Here is a 21,345-nt window from a genome sequence, read left to right on the forward strand (position 1 = left end):
GCACCGTAGGCGGCACTCTACACCGACGGCACATTGGACTGGACACATTGAATTGTGTACATTATGTAAATCTTGTATATAGCAATAGCATAACAGTAATAAACCAGATATCAACCGTCCGCGTTGTGTTTCATTTCCCCCACTGAGGCCAAGAAAGCCTTAGTGCAGTCCTCCTTCCTATCAAACCTTTCTTTAAATCTAATTAAAAGGTATTGTTAGGGCTCTAGGGACTACAAACGAAGCCAGAAATATAGCTTGGTTATGAGTAACCAATACCTACTACCTATACCGCATGTAATCCTGTCTCATTCTATAATATATGGCCGATTGAATAAACTTGAGTGAAAAAGTGTTTCCACTGTCTCAATTGCATCAAAAGCTTCAAACAATAATCATTTAATTCAGTTTCCATTTTCCCTATATACCTATAAAGTTACTCTATGCATTTTGCCGAATAGGCGTGTCAATAAGCGAAAGTGACAATATGCGTGACAGTTGTGGTGACAGTGACAACCTGCACGCGCAGTGTTCGCCATCGCGGTCGCGGCAGTGTGAAACGACTTCTGCACGCGCAGTGGTCGCCATCGCCATCGCCATCGCTGCACGCGTTGGTTTGTCCGAACCTTAAGGCGAGAATTGAACCCATGGCCTATCGCTTGCTGGGCGACTGCTCTTCCATCTGAGCTACATAGACACTGAGATGCAACTCTTAATTATAAGCTTAACATAATAACAACGTATTTTAAACATTTTATAGTTATACAGCCTTATCAATTTCACATAATTGAAAGCATTTGCACACACAGAATTGCTAAAATCAAGTAGCAGTGGGCACATAGCTTGTAGAGACGATGGCTGTTGGGGCAGGAAAGTTCTCGAGTGGCGACCACGGGCTGGAGGACGTAGCGTGGGCAGGCCTCCTAGTAGGTGGACCGAAGATCTGGTAAACGTCACGGGAAGAACCTGGATGCGGGCAGTGCAGGATCGTTCATTATGGAAAACCTTGGGGGAGGCCTTTGTCCACCAGTGGACGTCATTTGGCTGAAGCGAACGAACGAACAAAGGAAAGCATTTGCTTGAAAAACGTACACTGAAAATACTCTGAAATAATCTCTGTAATCTTATTTAAGGATACCTTCTACCAAATGCAATTTCACAAACACAACCACTGTATTTTGCCAATGTAATTAACTGCAGTGTGCACGGAGCTTTAGTCCGCAACTCGCGGCGAGATATTAACTTTGCCTTCATATCTGTTAACTTCACAGGGTCTATCTTGATATTTCTAGTATTCTCCGGTTACTGCAGCGTAAATCACAGAGTCGGATAATTTGTCTTTTTTAGTGAAAATTGGGTTTGTGTAGTCGCTAATTTGGGGGCTTTTATGTACCTACAAATAGTTTCAATAATATTTCCCGTTTTTGCAACCTTTTTCTTTACTGATTCGTCCGTATTGGCTGTAGGGTTATATATGTATAGCCTTAAGCCTTTCTCGATAAATGGGCTATCCAACACAAAAATGTTTTTTCAAATCGGACCAGTAGTTCCTGAGCTTAGCGCATTCAACAAACAAACTCTCAGCTTTATAATATTGGTATGGTATAGATAAAGTTAAGTGAAAACCTGCGTTTATTTTATTGTTGTACATCATCATTAGGTCATTTAGTCTCCACTAGCATAATCCTCTCTAATTTACCAGAGAAAAACGAAGGGTCAGTGCTTTTTGAAAGTACACACCTTTTTAAATGTTACTTAGCTTTAAATATTGTTTAGTCTGCTAAGTTTTTTTTAATAAGTGCACGGCTGGGTTGCACCATCTTACTTTAACTTTAATAAACGTCAAAAATCTTTCTAACTCCATAAAAAACACCAGTTATGGTTATCATCATCATCATCATCTCAACCATAGGACGTCCACTGCTGAACATAGGCCTCCCCCAATGCTTTCCATGTTGCCCGGTTGGTAGCGGCCTGCGTCCAGCGCCTTCCTGCTACCTTTATGATGTCGTCGGTCCACCTTGTGGGAATGTGGATGGACGTCCCACGCTGCGTTTTCCGGTACGCGGCCTCCACTCCAACCTTGCTGCCCCATCGGCCGTCAGGTCTGCGTACTATGTACCCTGCCCATTGCCACTTCAGCTTGCTAATCCGTCGGGCTATGTCAGTGACTTTAGTTCGTTTACGGATTTCCTTATTTCTGATTCGACCTCGCAAATGTTATGGTTATGGTCAGCCTTAATGTTTCTGTACCATAAGCATATATTTTATTGAAGGGTTTGATTTAATAGAATCCAGAACTCGTTACTGTAAATATCACCGAAAGTAAACTTCTTTCTTATTCATAACGACATAACTTTCTATTCCCGTTTTTTCGTAAAAACTTCCCCAGTCTATTACACCAAGGTGTCATTTTGAATGATGTCACTCGACACGTTGACGTTGTGAAAAAAGTAGACCCAGAAGTCTCATAGGTAGGTAAGCTCTAAGGCCGAGTTGCACCTCCTAACTTTGACGGTAAATATAAGGACAACTACCCCCCTAGACAAAACGCACTTTTTGATCGAATCGAAAATCGAATCCGTCAAAACTCCATACAAAAAAGGGGCTTTTCGACTGGTTTGCGATTATAATTTGCACTTTGTCTAGACCCACTGGTGCTTTTTGTATGGAGTTTGACAGATTTTTGACGTTTGTCAAAGTTAAAGTAAGATGGTGCAACCCAGCCTAACATAACATTATTACAATTTGTTGCAAGATTACGTCTATAAGTTTAAGAGTTTAAAAGAAATTGAAGAATCTTCCTATTTGTGTAGTAATGGCAAACGTGTATCCATCAGCCACGTCAGATTATATTTTTAACTGAATTAAAAAATGGAGGAGGGTCTATGTTCGACTGTGTGTATTGTAGCGTTGCGGTTTGCTGTTTTTTCACAAATTAATATTTCTTCTCAATATTTGGATTTAGGATACCACTAGCGACATCTATTGGCTTGATTTTGAATTAATTTGCAATAGATGGCGCTTTTTGCTCAGTCAATTCAAATATAATTTATTGAAACATTTCCTAATGTTTTTATTTTGATTATTCTATTTTTTAATAGAATATTTTCAGTGTTCAGGAGATTGTTTTCATCATGGTTTTTATTAGTATTTGCTTTTTACCTAAGCGGCGAAACGAAACGTCTTGCGATGTCAATGACTCGCAGGCTGTCAGTTGAGCTGTCAAATCACTTTGGAATTTTGGTCGATCTTGCGCAACCGCAATTTTATTATTTTCGGGGATGTAATCCCCTGTGTTTTAAATCGTGTGTTGCAGAATGCATCCACGATAATTTCATAATATAATTTAAAATAATCACACATGAGGTAAGTTCCCGTCGGAGAATTTATTTATTTTTCGTGATTGATAATTTTCGTATTCCAGTACGTGGTATTTCATGTCATCGTTTCTTTCAGAAATTCCCTAAATCCTGTTCGGTTGAGGGTATTGGGATGCTGAAGACTGTGAGTGAAGCTCAGATTAGCGAACGGTCTTCGTAAGTATTTCTTTCCCATTGCGGTTTTTTTTCATAACCTAATGCCACGTTCCACATGTGATCCTGACACTCGTGTTTTTCGTTTCAGATGCGGGAATTTCAGATTTCAAATTTCGTATTTCATAATTTCATTTCATATTTTACGATTTTACATTTCATATTTTAGATATTTCAATATTTCATATTGATTTCTATAATTATTACTCCTTTCTGAACTGCTGATCTCTTCGCATTTCCTCCTTGTCATCAAACCTCTGTCTCTGCAAGAGTTTGAACGCTTACCTGTCAAAGAGATGCAAGAGCTTCACCTGGCACTGCGCGCTTGAGGCCGTGGAGGACGCTGCTTGTAACCTAAAAGTGTGCGAGACCCGTTGGACCCCGGAAGAAGAGAGGAACGTTCAGGGTAACGGCTTATAACCGCATGGCTTCCAAGGTACCCACTTTTCCATCCTTCTAGTAGGAGTCTTTCCGACCTGACATCGTGCAGTTATCTTAACTAGTAGAGTCTTTTAATATTTAGGCTGAGTTTTAAGAAATTTGTAGTGGCAATAATATTCACCAAACCGAACCTAAATAACGACCCTGAATCCCTTGAGATTGGCAAGAAGGTACTATCTCCGCTTGTTTACGAGTTAATTGCTCACAATGGCAAGCCTCTCGGTACTTGGCATATCAAGGACATCAAGGTTTAATCCTTGTCTTTTGTTTTCACCCTCAGTTCGCCGAATAGTTTTTTTGCCAGGGTTCTCAGCCGTAGGACTTGTTTCACAAGTGTTGTTTGGTATTCTACCAACAATGACGCCAAGGCTACTTTTCCCTTTTAGGGAAACCTTTAGGTTAGTTTTGTGATCGCCCCATTTAGGGTATGCGATTTAATTTTCTTTTTTCGAGTGGACAAGTATCTGCTGTATACTTGCCTCGTGTTTTTTTTTCTCTGTGACTTTATAGTCCAGATTTTTGTTTCCAGGGATGACATCATGTGTTTTGAGCACTATTCCCTGTGGTTGTGTTTTGTTGCGATGACGTCCAATTATATTGTGATCAGCGACGTTTTATTCTGCGGTTTTATAACCCAGGCATTTTTATTTTATTTTAGCAAATAATGTTAGTTATGGCCGAAATAGCCTAACAACGTTTTGGAAAAAGAACGAGTAGAATTGCATGTCAAGTTCTACTTTACTGGGGAAATCGAGTACCACTGGTTCACAGTTGGGACTTTATGGGGAATTTTGGATGCTCGGACAGGAGAGATTTTTTTTTGGTTGGTAGAACATCAGTCCTGGTAGATGGATCATTTTGGTTTGGTATTGCTTTTGTGAAAGTTTAGTTATAGTTAGTAAGTTAGTTTTTTTTCTCAATTGGACTTTTTGGGGGTCTTTCTGGTGTAAAGATTCACTTATTTTTTTTTTCTCTTATTTTCAGTTTGTAGTTCGCTGAGGGCAGCTCAGATTCTTTCTCCGTGCGAATGTCTAGGGGGGGGGGTATTGTAGCGTTGCGGTTTGCTGTTTTTTCACAAATTAATATTTCTTCTCAATATTTGGATTTAGGATACCACTAGCGACATCTATTGGCTTGATTTTGAATTAATTTGCAATAGATGGCGCTTTTTGCTCAGTCAATTCAAATATAATTTATTGAAACATTTCCTAATGTTTTTATTTTGATTATTCTATTTTTTAATAGAATATTTTCAGTGTTCAGGAGATTGTTTTCATCATGGTTTTTATTAGTATTTGCTTTTTACCTAAGCGGCGAAACGAAACGTCTTGCGATGTCAATGACTCGCAGGCTGTCAGTTGAGCTGTCAAATCACTTTGGAATTTTGGTCGATCTTGCGCAACCGCAATTTTATTATTTTCGGGGATGTAATCCCCTGTGTTTTAAATCGTGTGTTGCAGAATGCATCCACGATAATTTCATAATATAATTTAAAATAATCACACATGAGGTAAGTTCCCGTCGGAGAATTTATTTATTTTTCGTGATTGATAATTTTCGTATTCCAGTACGTGGTATTTCATGTCATCGTTTCTTTCAGAAATTCCCTAAATCCTGTTCGGTTGAGGGTATTGGGATGCTGAAGACTGTGAGTGAAGCTCAGATTAGCGAACGGTCTTCGTAAGTATTTCTTTCCCATTGCGGTTTTTTTTCATAACCTAATGCCACGTTCCACATGTGATCCTGACACTCGTGTTTTTCGTTTCAGATGCGGGAATTTCAGATTTCAAATTTCGTATTTCATAATTTCATTTCATATTTTACGATTTTACATTTCATATTTTAGATATTTCAATATTTCATATTGATTTCTATAATTATTACTCCTTTCTGAACTGCTGATCTCTTCGCATTTCCTCCTTGTCATCAAACCTCTGTCTCTGCAAGAGTTTGAACGCTTACCTGTCAAAGAGATGCAAGAGCTTCACCTGGCACTGCGCGCTTGAGGCCGTGGAGGACGCTGCTTGTAACCTAAAAGTGTGCGAGACCCGTTGGACCCCGGAAGAAGAGAGGAACGTTCAGGGTAACGGCTTATAACCGCATGGCTTCCAAGGTACCCACTTTTCCATCCTTCTAGTAGGAGTCTTTCCGACCTGACATCGTGCAGTTATCTTAACTAGTAGAGTCTTTTAATATTTAGGCTGAGTTTTAAGAAATTTGTAGTGGCAATAATATTCACCAAACCGAACCTAAATAACGACCCTGAATCCCTTGAGATTGGCACTATTACAGTAGTTATTATAATATCGTAATTGTTAACTATATAGGAGCATACAAGATAAAAATAAATTGTGTCAATTGAGAGGGAGCTGTTTTATTTTCATTTTTTAAATTTCATACAAGGAACGGTAACTTATATAAATTTCTGCAAGCCGGACAACCTCATTTTCACATGCAGACAATTCACCATCTTCTCAGTCTGCACCGGTGGCGGTTCAGTTGCAGTCACCAAGCCGCCAGGAAAAAATCCTTTCTTGCAGTATGTTTATGTAAAATCCCACCTTAATTAGAACTAATAAGGTGCCAAGCTTGCTTGCTGTCGTCCGTAAATACTTAGAAGTAGATATAAGATTTATATTATAGCTTCACGACGTATGAGATACCTATTAGAAATAAGTGGGCTAATTCAAATGCATTTGTCGAGAGTAGAAATCGTCTGTCAAATAATTTTCTAGTAATCAATTTTGAACTGATTGTCAAGGTAATACAGTTGAAAATTGAATATCAAAGCCAGACTACGCCTAATGTCAGATCAGCCGATGGTAGATGCCAAATTTCCAATATCGCGTACGAAGACGGAGAACTTTGTCAATATAGTGGTACATAAGGGTCATAATTAGTGGATGCCGACGATTTTCGCGCTGTCATCTCAACGACTGCCCACCCTTGTCGTTAGAGCAGTCGACTGGATAGAAAGCATGGAATTAACATGGTGATTGATAAACTAGGTGCAAATAAGCATAGGTATTTTATAACCACAGAATGCTTTTTGCTTAAATTTGAAAATAAAGGATATTGTTCTGCGTCCATACATCGTTCGCCCCAAGACCCCCAAGCAATGAAATAATGATTTTTATATGTGAAATTACTTAACGATTGTCACCTTATACTCCACTAGCTTTTCGCTCGCGGCTTCGCGCGCGTGGCCTACATTAGGTACCTACATATTTTACGGAACCCTATTATTTTCCAAAATAAAATTTAGCCTGTTACTCGTGGATAATGTAGCTTTCGAATGGTGAAAGAATTTAATAAAAACGGTCCAATAGTTTTTGAGTCTATTCATTACAACCAAACAAACAAAGTTTTCCTCTTTATAATATTAGTGTAGATACTTAAAGCACGGATAAGCGGGAGATTCGTTACAATAGGAAAAATGCTTCAGATTTTGAGGTTATTAGCATAACAGAAGTACCTACATTTCCATTTTCTATCTTCTATAGGTACTTATAATAAATCTGTAGAGAGGTCAATTCTGTACATGAAATATAATTTTCAAAATAACTATCAGGGGGTGATACTGATGCCAAAAATGCAATCAGTAAAATTTTTGTCTGTCTGTCTGTATGTTCCTTATAGAAACAAAAACTACTCGACGGATTTTAACGAAACTTGGTACAATTATTCTTCATACTCCTGGGCAGGTTATAGTATACTTAGGAATTCCCACGGGAACAGGAATTAGCGGGAAAATCCTTTTGTATGAAAAATCTAAACCGCTTAAGTTAGACGCTTTAAATTTCGCACGTAGGTACTTTAGTAAACTAATTCCCACGGGAACTGGAATTCGTGGGAAAATCCCTTTGTATGAAAAATCTAAACCGCTTTAGTTAGACGCTTGAAATTTGACATGTAGGTATCTTAATAAACTTAAAGCTTAGTTACAACAGGATATTGCAAAATTCCCACGTGAACGGGAAAAAACATTTGAACGAAAAAATCTAAACCGCGTAAGATAGATGAAGGGGGTAAAACGGGATCCACGCGTACGAAGTCGCGGGCGGCCGCTAGTTGCTAATAAAACTATTTATTGTCAAGAATTATATGTATAATAATGCGAATTCCCGTTCCCGTGGGAATTAGTTTACTAAAGTACCTACGTGCGAAATTTAAAGCGTCTAACTTAAGCGGTTTAGATTTTTCATACAAAAGGATTTTCCCGCTAATTCCTGTTCCCGTGAGAATTCCTAAGTATACTATAACCTGTCCAGGAGTATGAAGAATAATTGTACCAAGTTTCGTTAAAATCCGTCGAGTAGTTTTTGTTTCTATAAGGAACATACAGACGGACAGACAGACAGACAAAAATTTTACTGATTGCATTTTTGGCATCAGTATCACCCCCTGATAGTTATTTTGAAAATTATATTTCATGTACAGAATTGACCTCTCTACAGATTTATTATAAGTATATAGATATTAGGAGAGACGTCTTAATTACACTTTAAATCGTAGATCGATAAAGAACCCCTTTGTCAAACCGTATGAATAGCAGCAAATAGAACTTTGCGTATTGGAAAAATAGGAATGCCTACGGAAAAGCCAAACATTTTTTAAAAAGAAGTTAATATATTTTACTTACATTTAAATCCAAAAATATCTTTATTCCGACCCAAGGGTAAGTAGGCAGTTATGTAGGTATAAATGAAAATACGTATGTAGGTACTTATTATTTATTAATGGTCATGTTCTACATTTTCTATTAAATATGGGCCCAATACATCAATGATGTCGCCATCACAACAAAGTACCATAAATGGTTTAACGAGATTCCGATATTTGTATAGGGAATAAGTTTTTTTTTTTGGTATGCATAATTGCTACTTTTTTGCACATAAATGTATGTATGTACCATCCATGATGACAATAGCCTTTCTTTGTGGTAAATCGTTTCCTGGCTTCCCGAAAAGAGACTGGAACATAAAGGTTTCTTTGGGCTACTTCCTCTCTACTAATATGTTGTAACCCTAAATGTGCTGGTACGAAATGTTCCTCCATCATACTGCGTGCTTTCATTACATATTTTGTAAGAGTACTCCTTGAAATGCCAAGTAATGTAGCTATTCTGTCATCTGAATCACCGGTCCTCAGCTTCATTAAATAAGCACCAACTGTAGTAATTCGTGCTCTCTGATAGTATCTATGGCAAAGAAGATCTGAAGGACGAATCTGAAAATAAAATGAAACATCAGATTCACAGTTCAACAATAAGAAGAGCAATATTTATATAGGATTAACGACTTTTGTGTGTAACGGAATAGTAAGATGAGTGATGAAAGATAATTTATGATTTGAACGCTGAATGATGAGGAATGATTGGTCTATGGAGGAAACGAAAGGGATGAATGAGGAACGAGGATTGAGAGTGAGAATAGTGGTACATAGTTTAAAAGAGTAGTCTGTTGTTATGCAGGAAGTATAAATAAAACTTTACTGAGTTTATTTGGCTCAGGGAATTTTTAACTGGCTTTATAATAGTAAAAATTATGTTTAATATTATGTAAGTAATAATATTGCAATATTTTAATAATATAAGTCTATTTGTATTATACAGGGTGGAAACGATAAGTGATCTATAACACTTTTAATATTGTGTGGCTGGCATACATTTAGTATGGAGGCTGAAAACATTGAATTTTCGGATAGATCCAGTTAATTCTGTAACTATTTACTGATACCGTTAGAAAGAGCTCGTGAAGCACTTTCAGGATGAGTAACCAGTTTTTCGATATCTTGTGTAGTTTAGAAATAATCGAGTGAGATCACTTATCGTTTCCACCCTGTATAACCTGTATGGATGAGAGTAGTGGCAGATTGAAAGCAATGGAAGGAGTTGAAGGATGGGAAGGCTGATTCGGAAAAAACCTTTTTTATTATTATAATAAACCGGCATAATTATTTTTATGTATTATAAAACTGGCAGGGCTCTTACCTCTCTGGGTTGAATCCAATTTCGAACAATGTTTAATATATCTTGATTATTCTCTGTATCCAAACAATGACTTCAAGTTCGCAATAATGAACAACCACATCCAACACAAACTTGTTGGTGACCTACCGGGGCACCGGTTGGCATATCTGGAGAGTCTTGTGAAGTAGGTGTGGTATCTCTTTGCAATAATGAGTGACAAGCCCCACAGATGTAGTCATTTGCAGTAACCTGTTTAAAAATAATAATAATTAGAAATAAGTTTAAAAAAATTATCAGTTTTTTAATGTCCCGCACTTAAATTATTTTATTTTAGTATTAATTTACAGAAACCAATAACTTTACAAGAATTAGACTGATTGTATAGCCAATAACATTTTATTAAATAAGGACATTAGCGTGCATTACCTCTAATGGAGTTAGTCGTTCCACAATTATGTTCCTGATGTTAATATGATGTTGAGTGTTAGTTCTCAGGGACATGAGCTGATGTGAACGTGTTCTAGGCTCTAGTGTTCTACTGCAAAGCACACATTTTCTGCTAAGATTTGAAGTAGATGCATTTGTGTTGTATCTTGGGCTTGGGTCCAACATGTTGTGCATATAAGATCATGAGCTGTAACCTGTAAAAATAAATAGATTCATTGCATGCCATGCCACACATACTCCTGTGCGTTGAATAAATTGAGCCGCAAACCATAAAAAAAATGATAATTCAATATTATGTGCTGTTAGTAGAATTTTGGGTCAGAGGGTAGGGTTAAACAGCTTTAGTAAATAAGCATTGTTGTTATAATAATTAATTATGACGTGTTACAAACTTAGTTACAAAAAATAATAATCTAGTAGTCTTAGTTCCAAAAAACAAAACAAAACAAGCTTTCATTGAGAGCAGGGAGATAGTGTCAAAGTAAATAATTCCTTAGATTTACACCAAAACCAGCTGGATTGTCAACATAATTGTTGTTTCGCTCATGCCTCCATTGCGCTGTACCATCGACTAGTTTCTTACAATCGAATCGGGCCTGGCTGTCCACACTGTCCAGGGTTGAACCACAGATAATAGCGGAACATTCATTTCAAGACAACCCGCCATGAGAATGGCAATTCAGAAGTTTGGCAAGGCTAGTACTTATTAATAAGATTGCTTGCAGAGCAAAATGTAGGTACTTACCGATCGAGGTGCTGCCCATTGTTGTGTATAATTAAGTTGCTCATTTTCTAACACCATAGAACCACCAGCCGAGCCTTGGCCGAGCCACACAAAAACAGTAAATCCCAGGCTGAGTATGTCGTTATTGCAATCAATCAGAGTCCGTTTGAATAGCCAAGTTTGTAGTTAATAAAGTTCCGAAAATAAAAGCTAAAACACAAACGAATCACAAAGAAGGATCAAGCAAGACAGCAACACAGCAAGAGTGAGTGAGAGAGAAAAGGTGATGCGAGTGAATGACAAGACAATTTGACTAACAAATAGGGATGTCCATTTAGAATAGACATAATCGATTAAATTGATCATTTTTGAAAAAATTTATTTTTAAACATTGTGTTGCTATAAATATTTATTTTATTTATTTAATAGGACAACCAACAAGACATACACTGGAAGACAATCAATATTTACAACGTATTTAACTTAATCTAAGTGCTGCCTTAATTATAGGTTGCCACGGCATGCAATAGTGGACTTATACATAAACAGTGTCTACACTTAAAGAAAAGAGTAAATATGTAAATGTAGGTAAATAAATGTGATTAAATATACATAAAATGCAATAATCCACTGAAGCGCTGCGGGCGCGGCGGATCTGCGCCCGTCTAAAGGTCTAATGATTAGACTCTAGTCTAATCGATCATACCATTATTTACTTAAATCGAATTAAAAAAGCGCATCTCTGTCTCTGCTCTGTCAATATGTCGGTGACTTTGATTTCGTTTAAATACTTTTAAAATATTTTTTCGAACTGCAACTTGTCCGATAGGTTTGGACACTTGCAAGTAAATAAATAAAATATACATAAAATTATGGTACATACTAAGTCTTTGAAAATCTTAGGGCGATTTTTATCAATGTCCTTTGTCTGCTCGATTGCATTGATGGTAAGGAGCAATGGTATTATCTATAATATCATTGGTAAGGAGGGACTGTTCTAAATACATATTATGATAGTTGAGATGGTTGAGAATATTTCCGGGTCGATCGCTTCCACCTTCGGCCTAGATAGTACCTACCTACCTACTTATACGCCAAACTATCTTATGATTGTTATGCATTGTTAAGTAGGGTTATAATACCTAATTATGATTGTTATGCATTGTAAGTAGGGTTATAAATAATTATAATTTACATAAGCAGCAGGTCGGTTATTTTTATTTAGGCAAATGTAATATTTTAAAAGACAATACGTACGATCAGATATTAAGATCAAAGATAAAGATTTCTGCTGTGAAAAAAAATATAAAACAGCTAACTTCTTTATCAAGTTCCAACGTCGCTATACGTACCTACCTACTTAATGCTACTGGATTATACGTTCATAGCTCAGAAGTTTAGTCCTTTTTCAGCAGTGTTTAGTAAGAATATTATTACAAATGGGCTTTTAGGGATTTTGTTCACATGGAATAAACGACAAAGTTCTTAGTTACTTATCCAATAGGTAGTAGTAACATATATGTAGAAAACAGGAACTTAGATGCCAACGAAAGAAAATAGGCTATCAAATGTTGTTTTGGGGACTTACCTTTATAAAAATATCACATTTAAAAATTCATACCATTTGTTGTTATTTAAAAAACAATGTCAATTTTGACGATTAACTGAAAGTCTATTATCTATGAATATAGTAGCGATATATGGTATCCAGCGGCAATGGCAGTGCAAAATTTTGACAATGACTGTAGTTATCATACTTCGAGTTTGTCCATGGAGACGGCAAAAGTCCTTTAGTTGGCCATAAAGTAAACTTAACGGAAAATGTTACTTAATTGATACCGAGGCGCAACCTGGAAGCATTGCTAAGTGTGCTCCTCGTTACTGGTTCATCGTTCGTCATCGTCATTGTTCGTAAAAACCGGGTCGCGGCAGGCAAATAATAAAATTAGTCTTATGTCTTCTCCCTTATTAACTTCGATGGATAAATAGCTAAACCTCCTTGCGCGTAACTGACGTTTGTTGGAAAACCGATTTTTTCAGGCCATCGGATTTTAATTTCAAAAGTCATTGACCAATCCCAGTTCATATAATAACTATTATGACGTTTTCTATTGGCCAAAAGATTTAACTCTCTAAAAATCCGCGTGCAACCATATCCTGCTTAAATATTGTGCACTTTATTGAGCACAGATTAAAAAAGCTAAATGACAAATAGAATAGATTGAAATGACAGATTGCACTTGAATTACCCTAAAGGTTTTAGCAAACCTTCTGAACATTTTCACATTGCGAAAGAATCAAGAAGGCGATGGAAAAGTTTAGGAAAACTGAAATAAGAATTGATATGACAGCCGCGACGTGAAATATCTAAAATAAGGAAAGAATATTATAAAACCTACGTCATGTGACATACAGCATTTAACTTCTTGGGAATCTTTCTCCTTTCTAATAATAAAATATTACGTGTAAATAAAAATGAAGAACTAAAATTATGTAACTAAGACATCATAAAGGTAGCAGGAAGGCGCTGGACGCAGGCCGCTACCAACCGGTCAAAATGGAATTCATTGAGGGAGGTCTATGTTCAGCAGTGGACGTCCGACGACGCAGAAAGGTGGGACCTAATTAAGCTATTTTTATTTCAAACTAGCTGACCCGGCGAACTCTGTTCAGCCTTAAAGGCAATAAATAAGCCATCGCAATTTTTCCTTATTTGCTCACCGTTTAGACCTACCCTGGACAAACATTTTAAAACCAAAATCAGCTCAATCGGTCCAGCCGTTCTCGAGTTTTAATCAGACTAACGAACAGCAATTCATTTTTATTTATATACCTACTCGTAGATATTCTTTGAAGTCTTTACTAAGGTTCCTATTTTGAAGAAAACAATTGAAAAATAGCATCAAGTTATGCATTGTGGCATCTAAAAAGTATTTAGTTGTAAACTTCATAAATGCTGTCAATTTTATTTAAATGGGTTCACCATAATTTCAGTGTTCATCATCATCATAATCATCAACAGCCCTTTACAGTCCACTGCTGGACTATGAGCCTCCTCCACTATAGTGGAGGGTTTTGCCATAATCCCCACGCTTGGCAGGCGGGTTTGAGATTGCAGTTTAAAATAATTGTTTTTCAGAGAGCGCTGTGTTAAACATAAAAAATTGTGTCCTGTAGTCATAGATGTCTTTAAGGCGATTAGAGTCCTCAATGACCTTGGGCGTTTGACCTTCACGCCGCGCGAAACACCCGCGCACCCCGCACGAAAACTCCGATTTGACACCGATCAAAATTACACGGGCATAGGTAGATACAGAATAGAAGCTCTTTTTTCATGACATTACTGCCTATTATTTTAAACTTGAATTGATGAACCTTGATGTCGGTGTCATTTAACTCAGGCGTAAAGGCATTTAATAAAAATAACACAATCCATGAACATTTTGTACGGGATATTTTTTTTTTTTTTCGTAAATTTTCTAATGTTTTTGTCGGTTCAGCCGTTCTCGAAATTTGAACATGTAATATGTAGGTAACTTCGGGTGGAATCTTGCAAGCTGAATTTGTTAGACCAACTTCCTGACGACAACTGCAGGTATTGGAACACATAGTAGTATTGTCTATGGTTTAAAAAAGCAAATGTTTCTTCTTTTGTCTATTGTCATTCTCTTTGTGTCACTTATGAAGAATAAACTGAAAATGTGTTTAATCTCGTCTTTTTATTAGAAATCCTTCAACAACTGATTGAGTTAAAATTTTGGATATACATGTAATTCGGATGACAATGCAATATTGTGATGACATGGATTCGATCTGATGATAGAGCTGGAATGCTAGTGGCCCCATAGCAACTCCGGGATTAAACGATTCCATCGAGTTTAGGCTCGTTTGATTTGTATTTATTTATTTATATAAATATAAGTAAGTTATATTATGTAAGTAAGCTACTTTAAAAATCACGAGTACCTACCTACTTCAATTCTCAAAGGCAAACAGGGTCTGATGATGGAGCTGGAATGAGACCGTAGGGATAGGCTAGTTTCTTAAAAAAACACTTTTAGTCCGTCAATTACACTATCAAAAAATATTGGACACGGGATATTTTTATTTGTCAACAAACAAGTAATTACGAAGTTATGATGCGATGAAATTCCGCGTGACGTCACAAATCGCAACAATTTTAAGCACGCCTTAACGTCATGGGCATCTTCTGAACTTTGGCGCGCTTTATCTCTTTAAATTTTCATAAGTTTAAAAAAGTGAAAAATACATTTAAAGTATTTTTTTGGTAAGTTGACCGACGGACTAATTCAATTTCTTGCTTTACTCAGGAAACATCCCTATTCTTCGAAATTATTACGAGCTACATAACGAAAAATCTTTGCTGCTACGCCGCAGCAAATTTCGCATCATAAATAAAAAAATAAATTAAAAGAAAAAACCTTTTTTTAAAACAAGTTTTTGTATGCTAATAATAATTTTAGTTTCATGACATGCTCCCAAAATTCATCATCTTATAAGAGGATTTCAGTTTTTATCGACGAAACTTTTTAATTATTATAGCCTATAGGTACGTTTCATGGTTAGGTAATTTAGGGAAGTTTATTTGCACTTAACATGAAAAATATGATATCAATGTACTGTGTACCTATGCACCCTCAGTGGCAACAACAAGGTCTATTGAGTACCTATAGTCTACTAAAGGCATGAAATAAATTAATTTTCACCAAAAATTAAAACCAACTCCAAAACGAATCACCAAAAGCTAGGCTGTCACCGACTCCGAAAATATCAATCATGATATACGGGCATTTGTAATCAGTATCCACATTTTTTAATAAGCCTATAGAACAATTTATCAATACCACTTTATCTTATTTTTTTTAACTGTGGTATTTTCGCGAAGAAACATATTATTGAAAATCTAATTCTAAATGGCCCATTTGCGTCGAATAGTTAAATTGTTTTCTTCACGTAAATCGATTAAGTTACTGATTCTGACTCGCTCCTAATTTGGATACTGATTGCAAAGGCCTAGTAAATAAATAACGGAATATATTTTCAACTTTTACTTTATATCTAGTGCCGTTTTTTTTGGAGTCGATTTTTTTACACTAATAGATTCTATTTAGGTAGATAATAGCGTCCGAGCATGCCTTAATTCAATCGTATCGTCTGACTGAACGTGCTCTATGAACAACTCTGACATAAAAACTATTGTCAAACAAATACTAGGTTGCACCATCTTATTTTAAATTTTACAAAAGTCAAAAATCTGTCAAACTCCATACAAAAGAACACCGGTTATCGCCAAAGCTACGGTCAAAGTTAGGTCACGTCAGGTGGTGCAACTCAGCCAAAGAAAAAATTCAATTTGATCGCTAATGTCAGTTTATAGCGAGTGACACAACCTCCCCGTCTGAAGGCCAGCGGCCGACTGCCGCCCGCACCCCGCGAAGGCCCCCTCAACAACAAAACGTTCGGAATTTATCAAAAGTAAAATTTATGAATGAAAGTAATGTTCGATTGAAAAACGCAACGTGTCATTTAAAGATTAAAGAATTCCTAATCTATTCGTGCAAAAATGTTTTAAATTAACATAGCCGTTTTGGAGGAGTAGGGAATTTAAGTAAAAAATCGATGTCCCGTATTTATTTTTTTAATCCAAAACAAAGAGACGTAGCGAAAATTCAAACGTCACAAATGTAGTCCTTGAACTGTTGTATAACATATATTTTTTTCAACTATTTCTGTCCAGCAGTAAAAGAGGAGTAGGCTTTACAAAATGCCCATTTGACGCGGATTGAGGACTCTAATCGCCTTAAAAGTATTTAAGACTTTATTATTATGTTACTTAGTACTTATCTTGTATCTAATTAATTACGAGTATAACAAGTACCAGATTATCAGATCCCGAAAACATGAGATCCCACGGGATCAAATACCGGGATCAGAAGCTCTAGGAATAGAACGATTTTCCCAGATCTTCCTAATCTTATTTAAGTTCCATAATATATGAGGGGAAATTGAAAGAGAAATTCAGGAATACATTTAATTAAAACAGCTTTAGCAATGCCTTATTATACATAGTTACGTCTTATTGTAATTTTAATAAGTAAATAATGTTTCTTTTTACCCAACTGCACCAGAAGGAGGGTAATGTTTTCAGTATATTTTTTTTTATAAATCTTTATTAACGGACATACTTACTTATGATCCTAATAAGTCTCTTATGATGATATATTGTTCAATAATCTTACAAAAAATAGCTTCAGTACTATCCTCTCTTACTGTATTAACTATTCTCAATAATTCTTCGACAAAAAACTTAGCGTCTCGAGAACGAGTCCTCAATGCGTCCTCAAACATAAGTGAAACAATGGCCCTCGAGGATTGAGCCCTCTTCCGAGTTGAGGATGGCAATGAGACGGCTTACTCACTTTCATAAAGTTTGCCTTGTTCAAGTCATGTTAGATAATATTCGAGATAATACAAGTTGTTTAAACTACTACGCAGAGTCATTTGTAGTTCGTTACAGGATATTGTAAAAGAAAAAACAGCTATACGTTTTGTACCTACGGTTTATTAAAAGTATGTACTATCGGCAACAGTGTTAACTACCCATTTGATTGCTGGTCATGTTGTGTCTATTGCAAAGAATCACCATTTAATGATAGCGAGAGCAAAAATGGAAATGGATAGGTAACACTATGACCGATAATACACGGGACTATTCCCACCTCTCGTTTCCACCACTGCAAATCCTGTGTAGCCAGATCCCAGAGCTTGACTGTCATAAAAACCCAACCAATGAAGGTCAAGTTTGTCCCGGGGGAAAGTTAAACTGCCATTGGACCCGCAACGAAATTAATCAGAAGAACATAGGTCGAGGAGTTCGAAATTAAGGTTCGACTTCCCTCCATTACAAAGCGGATGAGCGGACTATGACCGATAGTACCTAAGAGAAAGTTGCAATTGAAGGTCTAATAGTAACATCAAGTTTCCCTAACTCATCTGATCAACAAAGGAAGTGTAGGCAACATCCTCCATTGTCTTTAGAAAATGGGAGAGGGTCCTGTTCCTGCAGTCGAAACCAAATGCCCTGAGGGCCTAGTGTGAGTTTACATCAAAAAATGACGCAGCGCGTCAAAAAATGACATTAAATGTATGACGGATTGTACAGCGCCCCCTAGCGGGAAACGTTCAAAAACTAAAACTTACATACATTTTCTAAATGCGCTTACTATTGAGCGTGTTTGATGTAAACTCACACATCATCAAAACACTTAAACCATTTTCTTACAAACTTAAGCTTTAATAAATCTTTTAACACCTGGAAAAAAACACAAAGATAACCGTCTCAAAAGCAAGCGCCTGACACCGGCTTGTCGTAAAAAACACTTTGCATTCAGAACTCTTTACAAATGCCATCGCCGCGGCCTTTGCGCGAAAATATCGCCGAGTTTACTTGACTTATTACACATTTAGAAGAAGCGACAAGCGAGCTTTTTATTGCAAAAGTATACTTGGTAGATACATCTGGGGTTAATGAGACTGGAAGTGACATTTACCTACTTATAAATTAAATCATACATTACATACATGCATGCAAATTTTTCTTTGTGGTAATGTATCGTTATAAATAATATACTTTTCGTTATAAATAACTTTCTGTGTTAAAATAATACTAATCATATCATCTTCGATACAGTTATCTGAATTCACTGTTTAAGGTCTTAAATTCCAATGAATTACGAAATCAAAACCTATCACTTTCTGGTAATTTTTAACGACAAAAAAACATAACCTTGTATCTACAGTCAGTGTCAAAAATAATTCGTGATACCCAAAGTAGCCAAAAAGTTGGCAAAACAACTTAATTCCAATAGTAACAAAGACGTGTTGGGAACACTTGGTTACTTATGGAGTCACAAATTATTTGACGTGGTCAAATCAAGATTTCTCGTAAACCCAATATTAAAAATAACATTTTCCTCTTCACCAATAGCAAAGTTCAAAACATCATTAACTTTTCTAACCACTTTCCTCACAGATTTATTCCTAGAGCCAGCTAACGCAATAAAATGCAAATCCAATAGTTTTTCCAGTAATTATAGATCCGCGTCGAGGCTGCTAAGCCAATATAAAACTTGTCCTGCGCTCGGAATCGGATCTCAACGAAATCGCTTCTGATTGAGGGCACAGGGTAGTTATAAACAGAAACTCTGTTCTAGAGCTTTATGAATATAAGAATGACATAATTGGGAAAGTCTTTTATTCAGCACAGGAAGTCTTTCGGTTGAAAATTATATGTATAAATAAAATCTGTTTATAAGAAATAGGCACTTATTGGTAAGAAACATCCGTCGGCTTCAAAAACAAACAGCTATTTTCTACAATTAAATTGTATTTAGCAAAACCGTAATCCAAAAGCATCAAATAAATAGGGTTTCCTTCCATAACAAATAGTACTCTTGGTTTCTTTCATTATTATACCGATAGATAACATACCGTAACAGTTTCTTCTCTTACCTGAACAGACAAAATTTTTAATTGATGCACTACCTACTCTTGTTTGGTTACATTTTGGCTTAAACCAAACTGCCAGTTTCTGATTTGAGTGCAACACTCAACTTCCGCTAGGCTGTATTTTAGTTAGCGGAGCAAATTAAGCTTCAACTCTAGGCCTTTGGGGGCATAAAGCACGGTTTTATTGTCTAACGCGGACGCGAAAGTTTTGAAAGCTCTTGCCAAGTACAAAGCTGTCTGTGGTGCATGAATTACAGTGAAGATATAAGCAGTAGATATACAGGGTGGAAACGTTAAGAGTGATCTCACTCGATTATTTCTAAACTATACAAGATATTGAAAAACTGGTTACTGATCCTGAAAGTGCTTCATGAGCTCTTTCAAACTGTACCAATAATAGGTTACAAAATAAACTGGATCTATCTGAAAATTCAATGTTTCCAGCTTCCATACTAAATGTATGCCAGACATACAATATTAGTAGTGTAATAATAAACTCTTAAAATAAACTCGTAAATTGTATTCTTATTTAAAATTATTCATAGAAAACATTGGTTTTAGGTTTTACTTGCTACAATATTGTCATGAGATGAGTGTCATGACTGTGGTAATACTAAATGTATGGAAGAAGGAAACATTGAATTTTTGGATAGATCCAGTTTATTCTGTAACCTATTATTAATACCGTTTGATAAAGCTCATGAAGCACTTTCAGGATCAGTAACTAGTTTATTGATATCTTGTATAGTTTAGAAATAATCGAGTGAGATCACTTATCGTTTCCACCCTGTATAGTTCACTTAACTTCGGTAAGCTTGCGAGCCTATGAAACCTAGTAGCTACTATAACTTAACTCAGTCAATCCTTGAGGTATGGGAGCGGCACGGGAGGGTGTTTTTGAGACACAAATGTGAACGAGACTTCAGATATGCTTCAGAATTGTCTGTCACGTCATATTATCAATGTCACCGTTCCCCTGCCGCTCCCATACCTCAGGCAGACTGAGTTAAGCGCTACATCTATTATAATCTCATGTAATAATGGTATCTACTATTCTAGACTGTATGTACAGTAAACGTAACTATTTCAAATCATGCCGCGCCAACATTCGTTTAAAACTTCATTCGTTTCGCTCGTTCTAATCAACCAATAGCAACGCTCGATTCCTACGAGCATATCGATGGGAGTCGATCCTGATTGGCTGAAGAAACGAGTGTGATGGCCGTCCTCGTCGCGAGCTGCAGCGTTTAAATTGCTGTTGCAAATATTTTCAATTTCGCTATATTTTGACTGTATTTCCGTCTGAGAAGTGTTGTGGTGTGTTCTGGGTGAATTATCTCTGTGCCCCATCGTTTGCACCTGAATCCGAAGACTACCAGCTGGGATCCGACCTGCGCGTGAAAACCGCGTGGCTGCAGACCGCACTCGCTAGATTTCAAAAGAGGATCAGAAGAAACCACCCTGTCTACTCGTACGTGGAAGAAAAGCCTGCTCCCACCGGTAAGTGGTTGTTTATTGGTGGTGGGCGAGCGAACCGCGATTCGTAAATTTGTTGGCAGGGCTCCTTTCAGGGGTTCTGACCCAGAGTGCTGCAATCGGCCTGTTCCGGCAGGGCCATTGACTGCACACTGTATCTAACTTAACATAAGGTGTGATTGCGATCAAATTTAAAAAACCTGCCTAAAATTTAAAAAATCTTT

At 36.7% G+C, this 21,345-nt stretch overlaps 1 protein-coding gene and 1 long non-coding RNA gene across 4 annotated transcripts in view; one reads left to right on the forward strand and one right to left on the reverse strand.

The window, feature by feature from the left end:
- Positions 1 to 21,345, forward strand: part of LOC135078732 (potassium voltage-gated channel protein Shaw-like) — a 325,437-nt gene that overhangs the window by 254,008 nt on the left and 50,084 nt on the right. The gene's annotated exons all lie outside the window — the stretch shown is intronic.
- On the reverse strand, positions 8,899 to 11,344 carry LOC135079040 (uncharacterized). Of its 3 annotated transcripts, none has more exons than XR_010258708.1 (4): positions 11,138 to 11,344; positions 10,372 to 10,586; positions 9,967 to 10,194; positions 8,899 to 9,203 (listed from the first exon to the last, which is right to left on the reverse strand). It is a non-coding gene; the product is annotated as an uncharacterized LOC135079040 (long non-coding RNA). The 3 variants fall into 3 exon arrangements; XR_010258710.1 differs by lacking the exon at positions 11,138 to 11,344 and adding an exon at positions 10,896 to 10,947; XR_010258709.1 differs by lacking the exon at positions 11,138 to 11,344 and adding an exon at positions 10,785 to 10,876.

The sequence above is a fragment of the Ostrinia nubilalis genome, chromosome 15, assembly GCF_963855985.1.
Source record: "Ostrinia nubilalis chromosome 15, ilOstNubi1.1, whole genome shotgun sequence".
NCBI classification, from domain to species: Eukaryota; Metazoa; Arthropoda; class Insecta; order Lepidoptera; family Crambidae; genus Ostrinia; species Ostrinia nubilalis.